General features: G+C 39.1%; 1 long non-coding RNA gene across 2 annotated transcripts in view; it reads right to left on the bottom strand.

The window, feature by feature from the left end:
* The window catches only part of LOC116420383, an 84,523-nt gene that overhangs the window by 37,184 nt on the left and 30,826 nt on the right, over positions 1-16,513 (bottom strand). For both annotated transcript variants that reach the window (XR_004230663.1, XR_004230664.1), the window contains exon 3: positions 3,261-3,493. This is a non-coding gene — a long non-coding RNA (uncharacterized LOC116420383). The remainder of the gene's footprint in view (positions 1-3,260; positions 3,494-16,513) is intronic.

Here is a 16,513-nt window from a genome sequence, read left to right as displayed (position 1 = left end):
ATTCTCCAATCTGTATTTTGAGCCCTTAGTTCTCTCACAACTCCAGACCAGCAGCATCTCCAAAGGACCTACAGGACAGCTCCACCTGAATGTCTCAACTAACTGCCTTAATGCTATTTAAATTCAATTGGATTGAATCACAAGGGTGTGTTAGAGCCAGCTCAAACCTGCTTTCAGGAGCCAATTGCTAAATTTATGAGCATTTACACCTCATAAATGCTACAGATTGATTTATTGCTCTGTTGATTGTCTAGACTTAAGAAAGTGATGGAGCAAATATTTATGACACAGATTAAACTTATATAAGTGTCATAAGTACACTTTGATTGTTTTGGAGAGCCAGTTGTTAAACTACCTGCATACCCCTGACTGTATAACAGGCTTTCACTCAAGCCTGGTGCATTTTCAGGTTGTTCCTTGGGGACAATTAGAGATTGTTAGAGAAAATGATGTCACGAGGCTACAAGCTTGCATGAAGGGAGAATTGATGGAGAGTTTGAGGGAGGAGAAACATTTTTTTTTCTTCAAGAGGACACATATGGTGTGAGCCTCCCTCTGGGACCCACTCCAGAAATGAAAGAGAAACTGGCTCCTCAATATGTCCCTTTTTTCTAGATTGTCTCCCTGGAGACTTCAGAGAACTTTTCCCCTTGGAAGAAATTAGAGCTTCTCTTCTGGTTTGGGTGGAGATAACTTGCTCCTTTCAAAAGAGCTTATTCACTCATATATTGGGGGAGTATATTTTATATAACTTCTCCAATTTCCATTTACTGTTTTGCTTGGATAAGTGGCTGGAAGGAGTTGAACTGGTAAGTGTAAGCTAAGGGCGAGTAACCAGAGAAGCTGATTTTATTTTGAAGCAAAATCATGCCCTTAGATCAGCAACATTTTGAGGGCAGATAGATATAATTCTAGTCCAGTGTCTTTCTAAGGGACTAGAGGAAGAAGTGCCTGCTCTTGTGGCAAGATACCATAAATGCTTCTTGTGAGTCACATTTAGACCATTGGGAAATACATATTTTGTACAGATTGCACTTCTTATGTCCTTATCATGTATGGCCTGTGCAGTACAGTTTGGGGCTTATTCCCTAACTAGAATGTAAGACTTAGGGTAGTGTTCACATCTTATCTCAAACTTTGAATTACCCCCAAAGCATAGCCCAAGGCTTTGTAAACAGTAAACTCTTTAAGAATTATTGTTGAGTGAAATTGAATTAGGAGGTTACTGTTTGAACTTAAAAATCATCCAGCTCCTCCTGCAGGGCTAGAGATGGGGTCTTTATCAGCAGAGCAGTATTTAATGCAAGGTGGGTGATAATGTGAAAGATGATTTGAAAGTGAGATATGTGGTCCATCCATAATGCAGATTTCAAAGAGCTTACTGGTAGAGATTTTTTTAAAAAGTAGTCTATTTTAGGTGCCACTAAATACAAGTCACCTCTGGATAAGTTTTTCACAAAGAGGTCCTGGATTCAAACAGAAAAAGACTGCTGTTTGTTAACAGCAGTCAGAAATCATCTTCCGAGTTGGGTATCTCCTGCCTACCTAAGGAACTGAAGCAAAACCAGACACCAGCTGAAACCAACAGTGGAAGTTCAGCTGCATTTCCCAAACAGGGTAGAATACTAAGGAAAAGAAAAGAGCAAAATTTGGAAGAAGGGTACCTGCCAGTGTCCTTTCCTTTCTTGTGAGATGGTTGGAAAGTATTTGGAAAGTAATTGATCATTTTCTCTAGGAGTATCTGGGGAAGGGACAATAATTCCAGAACTAGGTTCCATGAAACTGTATTTAGGTGACTAGAGTACCACTTTTTCCAGATATTTTTTCCTTTCACAGAGCTGATTTCTCAAGATTCTCCTGTGAAGACAAAACTCGTCTGAAACTTGTCAGGACTAAGATTTGGTTCTGAACTGTTGGAAGCAACCAACGCCATATAAGGAAAAGAAACTTGAATGAGGACTCCCAAACTCACAATTGAGATACTGTCCTAAGTGGCTTCCCTGCCTCAAGTCTCTCCCCAACAAGCCATCCTCCACAAAGATGCCAAAACGATTTTCCTAAGGGGGAAAAACTCCACTGGCTCCCTGCTACTTCTAGGATCAAACATAAAGTACTATGCTTGATATTGAATGTACCCTTAGCGATTGGCCCCAACCTACCTTTCCAGATTAATTAAACATTACTCACTGCCTTCCTTACTGTTCCTCATTCACATTACTCCATCTCTCCTCTCTGTACCTTTGCCCTGGCTGTCTCCTGGACCTAGAATGTACACCCCCACCACACATCTACCTCTTGGAATCCCTATCTTCCTTCAAAGCTCAGCACAAGCACCTCACCCAGTAAAGGACCTGAACAGATTTTGCATATACTTTTACATGTGTGCATTTATTTGTGTTGTCTCTCCAATAGAATGGAAGTTCTTTGGTGTCAAAGACTGTTTCATTTCTGTCTTTGAATCCCCATCGCCTACCAGTATCTAGCACTGAAGAGACATTTGTTGATATAGCTTGATGATGGTCAACAGTAACACAGGCTACTTCATTAAATAGTGAACTCTCTGTCACTAGAAGTATACACCCAAGGTGTGGATAATTTCCTATCAGACAGGGTATGGAGGGAATTCTTGCACTGAATAGGACAGACTAAAACCACTGATAAGGACCCCCAGAGATATGACAAGCAGACAAACCGATCTTGCCCAAGGAAACAAAGCTCAGTCATAGCAAAGTTGGGACCTGGACTGATATCTCCTATCTTCCATTCCTATTGTCCGGTATTCCTTCCATTATTCTGTTATTGTAAAGTTATACTGAAACCAAGGCAATTTCAAGCCGCTAAATGTTACAAGTTACATGTGTTACAAATGCTACACACACACACACACACACACACACACATATATATATATATATATATATATATATATATATATATATATATATATGAGCTACAGTAGTACACTATACTCCATTGTTGATCACATTGATTTACTTTACTTCAGGTATGCCAGCAAAGTAGAAGCTTCCATTATGTAAAGTCATTTTTCAAAAGAGTTTAGTGGATTGTTGTTATCGATAAAGACAATATTGAAACTAGCATTATCGGACCAATTCTAGATGTTAAGAGTATTCGGGGCAGAAAGATGATTAAGTAGAATTAGTAGGAAATGATAAGTAGGTTATGTTGAGTAATCTCTCCCTGAGAGACTTACAATAACTCCTCAACATGACAGCTCCAATGCCAGCAAAATCACTTACCTGTATCTCTATTATAATTAGTCCCACATCTTTTGTGTGTTCAGCAATGAGGAGGTCCTTTTGACCTCTTCCTGAAAAGGCTGAGCAGCACCCACTTTGAGACCCAGACGGTCATTCTGGAAGCCAATAAGAGGCATTGCTAGAGGCCGAACAATTACTGGAGAGCAGAGGATATTTTCATCAAGATGGCTGGGATGCATCAGTTGAATAATTAACGCACACTTCATGGATGTCTAGGGAAAGGAAGCCAAAAACAAATACAGTCTGACCTATGCTCATAACAGGATATATTGGGGGTTTTCTGGCGGCCTGCAAGTAGCTGTCCAAAAAACCAGGGACATAAATGTTCTCTCTGATGGCACAAATGAAAAGAAAGTTCAGGAATTGATGATATGCAGACCTTAGCATCTGGTTGCAAATTGAAATGTGTCAGTATTACAATTTGGGTATGGGTCAGCATGGGAATACATACACATCAGGACTTGGGGCGATGCATTTACTCCTTGGGTCTTAAAGCTGGTCCTAAATGTGCTCACCAGTGGCAAGCTGTAATTATTAGCACTTTTTAAAAATGAAGATTGTGGAAAATAGCAAACGGACTCTTCCAGCCAGTCACAGGTAGAATGTCTCAGGCCCATGTCATGCGGACTCTGAACGGGCAGGCAGCCTCCAAGAGGCACTTCTCTGCTCAGCAAGCAGCTACTAAGTGCTCAGCAACAATCATGGAGTGGCACATGATTCTGACCAAGCATTTCAAGGTCTTAAAATCTGTGATGCTTTCCCTGTGAGGATTCAACCATGGTCCCCCTCAGAGATGGAGGAACATTGTGGGCTTTCATTTAAATACTGATTATGTAAGCTACTGGCACCTGTAGAGAAAGACACAAAAAACTTTTCCATTCAACTTCCACAAATAGGAAACAGCCCATTAGAACACAGCTTGGCTGACACTGAGGAATTGGCTTGGAAATGGATTTAAAACAGGTTTTCTGTAGGTTAAAATGAATGCAGTTCCTTTCCTTCTTTTTTATCATTTTTCTCAAATTAAGCCTAGCAGATATTCTAAGATCACATGATACTTTTGATTATTATCAATTCATTGAACATGTTATTAACTATTGTCAGCATTTTTCTTCGTATTCTGTACTACCTGTTGTTAAGCACCTACAACCAGGTGATATACCTAATTCTTTCCTCTTCCTGACTTCCCTCATTTTGCCAGAGTCTTTCTATGAAGATCATTCAGTCTAAGCCCCTCATTTTATCTAGGACTGAATTGTTGCCCTGAGAGGTAAAGTCATTTAGCTGAGGTCCCACAGTTAATAAACAGCAAAGTCACAAACCAACTCAAGGGTTCTTTTCATTATGCCTTATTTCATCATATCTCTTCATACCAACTGATTTTTGTCTGCTAGTCTGATCCCAGATCAAGCTTTTTCCCAACCCCTCAATCTTTATTCTCATTGACTACCAACTGGTATATCTCGGAGTAATACATTTCTCTCTCCATCATCCCTGCAGAGGTCTCTGGTATATGGGGAAAGGAATAGGAAACTAGTCTCTACAACACAGGGAAAACTATCAGGTCCCTGGAAACTGGAAGGGAGAAGGCCTGGAAAGTAGAGTTTCTGCTTTGAGGTTCCTGGGTCTACTGTGTAATATCAGATGAACTACTTACCTTCTCTGCACACCTATCTGATATAGCTATTGTCAGCAAAGTACCATGAGATCCCCAAAGAAGAATGTTCTGGAAACACAATCAATTAACTGAACTATCCACAGGAATTCACTTAACACATTTGACATGGGGGATACAAATACAAAGAATGAAATAGTATTACTCTCAAAGATCTTGCCTTTGATCAGAAGATGGCTGCCTCATGAAAAAGGTGAAGAGAAACTTAGGCTAGGACCAACAGGCCAAAGCTCCCAAAGAGTAAAAGCCAATGTGTTCTCACTAGTTCCTCCTTGCTCTTAAGGCCAAAGCTGGATGAGTCACACTGTGCTCATGTTGGTTCTGAGCTGGGGATGCAGCTCTTCCTGTAAAGGGGAAAGATGGCTTCTCTAACGAGCAAGCAGCTACAACAGAAGGACAAGGATTGGGGTAAAAACTATCAGTAGGCCTTAGTGGCCTACGATTGACATGAGACCAGGCTGCTGCTACCAAAAGCTGTCTAAACCCCTAGCAACACCGAGTAAAGCACTATATAGCAAGGGAGGTAAAAGGAGGAAGGCAGGAAGCCCTGGCTATATGGTGTCTATAACACTGTATTCAGTTCTGGTACCATATTTTAGGAAGAATGTTGGTAAGTTGGAAAGCTTCCTGGGGAAGTTAATGAGGATGGTCACATGACTATCGATTTTGAGCTGGAAAGTATCTTAGAGGTTATTTAGTCCAAATCCTTCATTTTGGAGATGATAAACAGAGTTCGAGAAGAGCTGAATGGTTTATCTAAAGTCACAGAGCAGCAATAAAACTTGGACTTGAATTCAGAGCCTCTACCTTTAGTCGTTCAAAGACTTAATTCAATTTTTAGAAGGTTTATATTATAGAACAATGTTGAGACATTCGATGGATATGTCATTCAAGGACTGCTTGAAGCCAAGAATGTTGGGCTGAAGGGGGGTAGCAAAATCTGCGGGATATAATAGATGTCTTAAAGTAATTGAAGGGCTTATTATATAAAAGAAGGATTAGATACGTTCCCCTTGGGCCAAGAGCAGCAAGTGCAATGAATAGAAATAGCAGTGAGGCAGATCTAATCTCAGTGTGAGGAAAAACTGCCTAACACAGTTACTAACAAACAGAATAAGCTGCCTTAGGAGGTAATGGATTCCCACTCCCAGAATGTCAGAGATCTTCAGGCAGAGATCATTTGTGAGGAATGGTCTAAAAGGGCTTCTTTAATTCTTAGGTACAGGCTGGACCAGATAACTTCTCATGTAACTTTCCAGGGAGAGGTGTAGGGAGAAGAATAATGCTGTGCGAAGGCCCACAGGAGAGACTATACCCTACCTGACTGTACTGAGTGACAGCTGCTGCGAGGTCCTGGAGCCGTGTGTCCTCTTGAGCAGGAACAATTACTTTCTATTGCATAGAATTGGCAAGGCTGTACAGCTGTAGAAAATACAGAACCAAATGGCTGCCCCAAATGGGAAGGAGTGTGCACCAAACCCCAAAATGATCATAAAGTCCAATGAGAAACTACAAATCCATTCAAGAACTATGCAAAAAGTCAGCCAGAAACCTAGGATCTTCAAGAGAGCTCCAGATCAAGCAGGAAAGGGGAAGACTTCCCTGAGAAAGCCCCAGGATGTTTAGAAAGCTTCAGGGTGGGGATTTAGAAAGCCCCACAGAGCAGCAGTAAGGAGCAACTAGCAGAGTATTAACTAGTGTGGTGTGGCAGCATTCAGACCCAGGGCCCCTGAGGTCCCTAATACTGTCCTAAGACACCAGAGAGAGGCCAGTAGATCCAGTGTTCTGAGACACAAAGATCCAGGGAAGAGGTTAATCCCAAGAGGTAAAAATCAACAATACAAAAAGGAGGAGTTCAAGCACTCAAGGACTACAGTCAGGTTCACACAAGACCTGGCAGCTTCTATTAAAAATGGAGGTCTTAGAATACAATATTTCAAAAGGCAAAATATATAGTCTTACAACCATGAGTAACTTACCCTGAAAAGCTGAGTACAATCTTACAGGGGAAAAATGTGATTTTTACTGGATTAGAGGACTTTCACGCATTTCTGATAGAAAGATCAGCTGAGTAGGAACTCCAAAATACAAACATAAAACTCCAGAGAAACTTCAAATGATATATTTATTTGAACAATTGGAAGGTATTAGATTATGGTGTGATGCTAAAGTTATAACAGAGGGAAAGAAACTTGTGTCCCTTCTCAGCCATAATGTCTTCAAAGGGTAATGAGGAAACTAAAGCAGAGTCCCCAGGCTGGACTGATTATGTTTGAGGGTCTGAAGTGGAGAAAAGAGAAGGGAGACTAAAAGGAAGAATATACAAATGAAGAGAAGAGGAAGGAGGAGGAAAACTTTATTAATTCTCATAACTGAAATGCGGAAGAAGATGTAAATATGGAGAGTGGGGTGAGAAGAAATAGTATCAGATGAACCTCATTCTTATCTGAAATGGGGAAAACGAGACTTGGACACACATATTCGGAGTACAAATACACCAAATTTCACAGGAAAACAAGCTATAGATTACATACATATGAGAGTAGACAGGGAGAGTGGAAATTAAGAGGGAGAATAATACAAGAGGGAAGCTAGGTGGCACAATAGATAGAGCACTAGCCCTGGAGTCAGGAGGACCTGAGTTCAAATCCAGCCTCAAGCACTTCCTAGCTGTCTGATCCTGGGTAAGTTCCTTCACCCTGTGTGCCTCAGTTTCCTCACCTGTCAAATGAGCTGGAGAAGGAAATGGCAAACCACTCCAGTACCTTGCCAAGAATACCCTAAATGGGGTCACAGAGAGTCAGACATGACAGAAAATTACTTCAACAATAACAACAAAAATATCACCAGGGAGGGAATGAATATTCACAAGCAAAACAAAAGTGTTCATCCTGAAAGGAGATTAGAAGGGGGAGGGGGAGGAAAAGAGAAGGACGGGAAGCCTCTTAGACAATTGAGGAATGGCCGAACAAAGTGTGGTATATGAATAATGGAATATTACTGTGCCATAAGAAATGAAAAAAAAAAAGATGATTTCAGATAATCTTGGGTAGGTAATTGATTCATTGTGAATTGAAGAGAATGAAGAGAATAATTTTTATGATGACAGTAACATTATAAAGAAAAGCAACCCTGAAAGACTAGAGAATTCTGATCAAAGCAAAGCCCAACGATGTCTCCATCTATGATAGAGCATGATACCCACCTCCTGACAAAGGGTCACGGACACAAGATGCAGAAAGAGACTGACATATTTGGAAGGGCCACTGTGTGGCTTTATTTTGCTTGACTAGGCTGATTTGTTACAAGGGGGGTTTTTGTTCCTTCCTTACTCTAGGTTAATGAAGTGGGAGTGGGGGTTGGGAGGAGCAATAATGAGGCCAAGAAAAAAAAAAGAGAACATTGTGACATTTTTAAAATGTGCAAAAGAGAACAGAATGAAACACAAACAGGACAGTTTTGAAAGCAAAGTGGAGAATTTATTAAAAGTTTCTTTTTTTAAAGCAAGGAGTATATAATGAGGATTCACAGTTTCATAGAGAATACAATTTTTGTATTCTTTGTAGAAATGCTCTCTTTTTGGTATTTAAATTCAGAACACAAAATTACAATTTTAAAAGAGTAGGAGAGGAGAAAGGAGGCAGAATCACAGAGCTGCAAAAAAAAGATCATCTAGTGCAATCTTCTGATTTTTGCTGAGAAGAAAACTGGGTCCCAGAGAGAATTTCCCCAAATCACAAGGCATTATTGTCTTATCTTTCTCTTCCTTTCCAACCTTTTGTCACTATCCTAATTCAAGCTCTCACTTCATGTCTAGATTAATCTAATAACCTACCTGGTCTCTCTGACCTCTGTCCCTCTTCCTTCCTCAAGCTAACTTGGATCCATAACCTTCCTCATATACAACTGTGTCCCTGTCCCTGCTCTGCTCCGACTTCTTGAACAGCTTTCCGTGTCCTACAGGGTGACAGGATCAACGAATTTCAAGTTGGAAAGAGATCACGTAGTGTAACTCTACTTTTCCAGATGAGGACAAAGTCCAGACTTCCCACCTTGGCATTTAAGACTCTGCATGATCTATTCCACCTATTCAACTTTGTCTTTCACCAGTACCCAGTGTTACATTCAGACTGGTCTATTATACTATTCCTTGTTCCTGGAATGCCTTCCCTTTCCCTTTTTTTCCATTTATCTCAGTCATTAGATTGTAAGCTTCTTTTGCCTCTTTCTGTATCTCCAATGCTTAGCACAATGCCTGGCCCATAGCAGGTACTTAAATAAGTGTTTAATGAACTGAAATAAAATTCACTTTTCCTATATACTCAGTTCTTCTAGTTCTACTTTTTTCATTTTGCATTATTTCATAAAGGTCATTCTAAGGAGTTTTTGGTCACAAATAATTTCCTTACTCCACTTAGAAGATTTTCCTAATGTGAATCAGATCCCACAGATGACAATCTATCTATACAGAAGTAGATCTTTGAGCAGTTGTTCTAGCCAAAAATTCTCACTTTGTGGTCAGGTGAGCTTCCCTGAATTTAGCTAGCCAGGTCCTACAACAAAAAGAAAGCCTGTCATTGGGCCTCTATGTGAAGCCCTGTCAGATGAATAATCCTCCCTGGTATAACTTTGGAGGACCCATGATGCCTCAGAAATAAAACATAGAATATGATAGATCCATAAGAAGTACCAGGAGCTATGAGGATTCAGGAGGACAAAGAGTTTCCAGCTTGGATTTGGTAAGGGAAAAGTCCTGCAAAGTTTCTTAGAGAAGTTTACATTTGAGCTGCATTCTAAAGGATGGGATTTCAACAGGAAAGGAGAGAATACAAAATTATATTTTCCTTTTTACTACTCCATACAGTTAACTTTCCCTGTTTGTACTTCAGATTCCTCATTTGTAAAATGAGAGCACTACAGATGTCATCAAAGATACCTTCCCATTTCTAAACCTAGGATCTTGTCATATACTAGGGTCTCACAGTCACATAAATTACAAGGGATCTTAGTCTGTTGGAGCTCAGTAAAGAAACAGTCAGATTTCCTTTCTAGCCCCAGATCAGCAGGGGTGCAATTTTTCATCCAGCCAGCCTTTTGACTCTAGGTATCCCCTGGCTCTATCCTACACTCCTCCTGTTCTATCTTTATACACTTCTCAAGGACTTATCAGCTCCCAGGGATTCAATGATCATATTTATGGCAATGTCTTCCCAATCTTTAAATCCAGTCCTAATCTCTCTCCTGATTTCCATAGCCACATCAACAACTGTCTACTGGAGATCTCTACCCAGATGTCCAAGAGACAACTCCAACACAACATAGCTAAAATAGAACTCATACTTCCTCTGAATTTCCTAATTTCTATTGAGGGTACCACAATCCTTTTCCTCACCCAGCTTCACAACCTCAAGATCATCCTTAGCTTTTCATTGTCCCTAGCCATTCATAACTAATTGTTATATATATATATATAGTCCATCCATCCACAACATCTCTTCCAACCATCCCTTCCTTTCCATTTGCATGGCCACCATCCTAGACTAGGCTTCCATTACCTCTCACCTATACTATTGTAGTAGCTTCCTAAATGTTTTCTCTGCTTATCTCTCCCCTCTCCAATCCATTTACAGATCTGACAAAATAATCTTCCTAATGTACAAAATCTGACCTGGGCTCAACAATCTGCAGTGGCTTCTTCTTGCCTCTAGAATCAAATGAACACTGCTCAGTTTGGTATTCAAAGCCTTTTAGAGTCTGCTTCTAGTCTAACTTTCCAAACTAACTTCACATTATTCCTTTTGTGTACTCTACATCCTAACCAAGTGGACCTACTTGCTGTTCTCTGAACTGGTATTCATTCCATCTCCTACTTTTGCGCCCTGATGTCAAGCCAAGAATCCCACCAGACTCCACAGAACAGTTAACAAATATCCACAACTTAGCACTGTGCACTCAAGACTTTGGTGAATGTTGATTCACTACAGCAGAAAGGGTTCTAGGTTGATCATCAAAAGATTGGGGTTCGGACCCTAGCTCGTACTTACTGAGTAGAACTTAGCTTCTCCTCTCTAGGCTTCATCAGTAAAATGTAAGAGACCGGCAAAGGTTGTGATCTTGGATTGGACTTACTAAATGTGTGACCTTGCATAAATCACTTCTCTTCTCTGGTCTGAGTTTTCTCATCTACAAAATTCATTAATTCTACAAACATTTTTAAGCACCTACAATGTTCCAGGCAATGAGCACCAAATGAAAAAGTTAGGTCAGTTAATCTCCAAGCTCCCTAGAAGGTCTATGATTGTGATTATTTAGTCTAAATAATGCCTGATCTGCATCCATAAATGGATGGTGGTTGTAAGGATCAAATGAGATCATATATGTGAGTTTGATAAATGATAAAGAGTGCTATAAACATGAGGGATCATTATCACTAGTCTATATCCCTGAAACTACCAGATCTTTTTAAAATACAAAATCTAAGGAGAAAAGCCTATGGGCTGAAGCAAGCCATTCTAGGCATCTGAACAAGTCATACACCAGGAGCAAGGGGCACTCATACTTAGCTTCAGAAGAATCTCTTATTTCTGAAAATGGATTTCAATTTACCAAAACAAAACAAAAATACATATTTTTGAAAACAGAAAAGGAAAGATTGTCTAAGCAAGAGTTTGCCTTTTAAAATAATCATATAAATTAGGGCCATTGGAGAAAGTCCATTAAGTGAGTAGTGAAGCAATGGGTAGGCATAAAAAGAACTTTTTGATTATAAATGAACAAGTACTCCTAGTTCCTTACAAGAAAAAAATAGTTGTGTCATGCAGCAGGGGATAGGTTATCTCCAGGTAGTTGGAAGTAGAGGATATAAGTGCTATTTTTGGACAATTCTATATAAATTAATCTACTTTTTTTAAAACTATAGCAATCAAACTACCAAAAAATTACCTTACATAGGTAGAAAAAATAATAACAATTCACCTAGAAGAACAGTCAAGAATATCAAGGTAATTAATGGGGGAAAATGCAAAGGAAAGTAGCCTACCTGTAGCAGACCTATAACTATACTATAAAGCAGATGTCATGAAAACCATTTGGTACTGGCTAAGAAAGAGTGGTAGATCAGTAGAATAGGTTGGGTTCATAAGACACAATAGTCAATAACTATGGTAATGTAGTTCTTGATAAATCCAAAGACTCTAGCTTCTGGATAAGAACTCACTATTTGACAAGAATTGCTGGGAAAACTGGAAAATAGTAAGGAAGAAACTAGGCACTGATCACCATTTAACACCCTATACCAGAATAAGGTCAAATGGGTTCACGATTTAGATATAGTAATAATATAAGCAAATTAGAAAAGCAAAGGATAATCTGCCTGTCAGATCTTTGGAAAAGGGAGGAATTTATAGCCAAAGAAGAACTAGAGAACATTTTAAAATGCAAAATGAATAATTTTGATTGAAACTAAAAAGGTTTTGCATAAACAAAACCAATGCAGCCAAGATTAGAAGGGAAGCAGAAATCTGGGAAAGAATTTTTACAGCCAGTGTTTCTGATGAAAGTCTCATTTCTAAAATATATAGAGAACTGAGTCAAATTTGTAAGAATATAAGCCATTTCCCAATTGACAAATGATCAAAGAATATGAATGGACAATTATCAGATGAAGAAATTAGAGCCATTTCTAATCATGTGAAAAAATGCCCTAAATCACTATTGATTAGAGAAATTCAAATTAAGACAACTCTGAGGTATCACTTCATATCTTTTAGATTAGCTAAGATGACAGGAAAAGATAATCATAAGCGTTGGAAGTGGGGAAACTGGGAACACTAACACATTGTTGTGGAGTTGTAAACTGATCCAACCATTTTGGAGAGCAATTTGGAACCATGCCCAAAAGACTAACAAACTGTGCATTCCCTTTGATCCAACACTGTCTCTATTGGGTTTGTATCCAAAGAGATCATAAAAGGGAGAAAAGGACCCCCCCACATGTGCAAAAAATATTTGCTGCAGCCCTTTTTATAATGCCAAGGAACTGGAAATTGAGAAGATGTCCATTAGTTGGAAAATAGCTGAATCAGTCATGGCATATGAATATAAAGGAATATCATTGTTCTATAAGAAATAATAAGCAGACTGATTTCAGAAAAGCCAGGAAAAACTTATATGAACTGATGGTGAGTGAAGTGAGCAGAACTAAGAGAATATGGTACACAGTAACAATGAGATGGTGTGATGGACTTGGCTTTTTTCAACAATGTGGTGATTCAAGGTAATTACAATAGACTTGGGATAGAAAATGCCATCTGCATCCAGAGAGAGAACTATGGAGATTGAATGTGGATCAAAGCATAGTATTTTCACCATTTTTGTTTGTCTTTTTGTTCTTGTTCTTGTTTTTTTTTTATCATGTCTTTTTCTGTTTTGGCCTGATTTTTCTTGCACAACATGACAAATATGAAAATATGCTTAAAAGAATTGCATATGTTTAACCTATATCAGATTGCTTGTTGTCTTGGGGAGGTAGGAGAGAAAAATCTAGAACACAAAGCCTTACAAAAATGAAGGTTGAAAATGATCTTTACATGCATTTGGAAAATAAAACACTACTGAAAATGAAAAACAAAAAAATAGAAGTGCCATTTTTTTCATACTACTGAGACTTCTATATCTCCAGAGTCCAAAGGTAAGGGAAGTTTATAAAGATGCTTTAGAATTAAGTACATTTAATTGTATTCTATTTCTTTGAAAATTCTCAGCTCATGCAGAATATATAGGTGTATTGACCTGTCTGGCTTCCTGCCCCTGCAAAACAGGTCTCTGAACTTCCACCTGTAGATCTGGTCCTGTACTAGATGTTGGAACCAATCTTTTCCCTAGCTAGGAGGATTCAAAGAAGGATTTGATCAGTAGATAGGCCTAAGTTATGATCTTACTAGGGCCATCCTCAATAGAACAGTCAGTAATGCAGGGATCCTTCAGTGATCTTAAGGCCAATGATCTCATAGGTCTTCATGAGTATCAGCATCAATTTCTCTACCTATGTCAAGCTCTTCCAGATCAATGTTGTATTTAGGAGGAAAGGTGAACATAGATGCCCTCTGCCATTCTCCAATCAATCAATTAGCAAAGATTCAGATTTAGCATTTACTAGATGCCTAGCCTAGGCTATACATACATACATATGTATGGTATATATGTGTGTGTGTGTGTGTGTGTGTGAATAGAGAGAGAGAAACTACATATATACACACATACTATATCTGTTTAGCTAGCTAGCTAATCTATGTGGCTGCCAGAAACTTTTTTTACTGTCAAAACAGAAAATAGAAAATATTTTTATAAACCAAAACATTTCTTTCAGTAATTGCTCTTCTAAAATTGCAAAGCCCTTTTCAAAGAGTTTAAAACATACATTCAAGAATGACTCATCTTAGGTCATTGAAAACACTCAGTTTTGCTTCCTGACTCACAAGCAGCCAAAGCCTGTGACTCTTAAGTGCAAAAGAGCACACTAGAAAGTTTTTCTGGGGAAATGTAGGTACAGAATGTTGTACAAAGGCCCCAGACTTTCTACTTCCCATCTGATGGAATTCATGTAGCAGAATATGTGTTTACCATAGATATTCATCCAAGAAAGTTGTCATTTTCTCAATTGTTGGAGTTTGCTTTCCTGCATCAACTTTAAATGCTATGGCTTCTGCCACTAAAGGAAAGGGGTGATGGGGGAGGGGCGTGGCACAAGGTTGCCAGCTAATAGAAACCAAAGAAATATGAGATTCAGGAGAATATAGGAACTATAGGGCTATAATGTCCATAGCCTATATTGTCAAAGTGAAGAACTAATTAGCAGTTACACTCTCTGTAATCTTGACTGTATTCAAGATTTCCTTATTGCAGCTTACCCTTTCCCTCTTCTCTGTAAATCTTAGGGACAATAAAATTCCATAAAGCCAAAGCCTAAGTTTTATATTCTTCATTAGAAAGAAAACCACTAAGCTTCAACAGAATATGATACTGTCCAAGAAAGGGAAGCACCAAGGTGGTGCTGCAGTGGATAGAGGGCTGGGTTTAGAGCTGGGAAGATCTGAGTTCAAATCCAACCTCAGACACTTACTAGCTGTGTGGCCTTGCCTAAGAGTCACTTCATCTCTGTCTATCTTAATCTATGAGAGAAAGAAATATAGAGCCATTCCAGTACTTCTACCAAGAAAACCCCATGAGCATTATGGTCCATGGGGTCACAAAGAGCCAGACATCATCAACAATATCCAAGGAAACTCCATGAAGGAAATTAAGCACAGAAACAAAACTGAGACTGAGAAATAAAGCTAAATTTCCAAGGAAGGAGAAGGTACAGCCAGAACATCATGGAGGCAAGGGCACTGAGACTCAATGTTCCAGAAGTTGCATCACTGATTTCCAGATTCCTCAAACTGAACAAAATCTATCTTGCTGGATTCCTCAAGCCCATCTTCTCCTCCCCCAATCACATGTGTTCAGGTTGACACCAGCTTGTTTGAGATGTCCCTGAGCTGATTACTCACCAGAGAAGTTGATCAAGACCAGCTTCAGGTCCCCTCAAATCCCTTTAATCATTAGGAGACTGAGATAGTAGAATGAACCCTGGGAATGAGAGTCAGGAAAGATTCTGAGTTCAGTTTTGGACATGGCCAGTTTAAAATGTTCGAGACATCTCTTCCAGATGTCCAATAGATAGCTGGAAACTTCAGCTTACTTCTCCTCTCTGCTCCTTAGATTCCCGATCCAAGAATGAAAAGAAATAGACTAATCTAGTCATTAGATTAGAAATATCTAATCTATTTTTATCATGGACCCCCTTAGCTGTCTGGTAAAGCCTATGGATCCACTCCCAGAATAATGTTTTTAAATAATTAAAGGGAATATTAGGTTCCAATTAGAGGTTAGTGAAAATTAAAATGAAATTTTTCTCCACTTAAGTTCCTGGACCTCTTGAAATCTAGCCACATATCTCCAAAGATTAAGAATCCCTGCACTAGAAGATTTCCAAAGTACCTTCCAGATCAGCATTCTATGATCCTAAAATCACTCCTAATCTTGTACAGGAGAACTATGTGCAAGAGTGGAGGGATTGTTGAACTGAGCTTCAGTCTTGCCTCAGTCACAGCCTCTTGATTCTGCTAGGAGAGTGAGGAGTCTAACATCTGTCTGCTTCAGTTTCTTTATCTGTAAAATGGGGATAATAACAGTACCTATACCAAAGAGTTGCTGGGTAGAACAAATGGTTTAATATATGTAAAGTGCTTCACAAATCTTTATAGTACTATATAATACTAGCTATTAGTATTAGTATTATTAAGAAGCCTCTACTTGAGTCTTATGGGTGATGTTGCCACCTAGTGGGAAACGGTCGCAATAAACAGTGAAGACAACAGTAAAGAACAGGGAATTGGAATAAACCAAATTTTTAAAAAATACACAGGAAGACAAGGATCACAGGAAGCATCCCCAAAATAGCAATAGCAAGTTAAGGATGAAACTACCTTAGAACACGTTTCCAAATAATCATATG

The sequence above is a fragment of the Sarcophilus harrisii genome, chromosome X (assembly GCF_902635505.1).
Source record: "Sarcophilus harrisii chromosome X, mSarHar1.11, whole genome shotgun sequence".
In the NCBI taxonomy this organism is placed as follows: Eukaryota; Metazoa; Chordata; class Mammalia; order Dasyuromorphia; family Dasyuridae; genus Sarcophilus; species Sarcophilus harrisii.
Note: the sequence above shows the minus strand (reverse complement) of the source record. Positions and strands in the feature narration are given on the sequence as shown.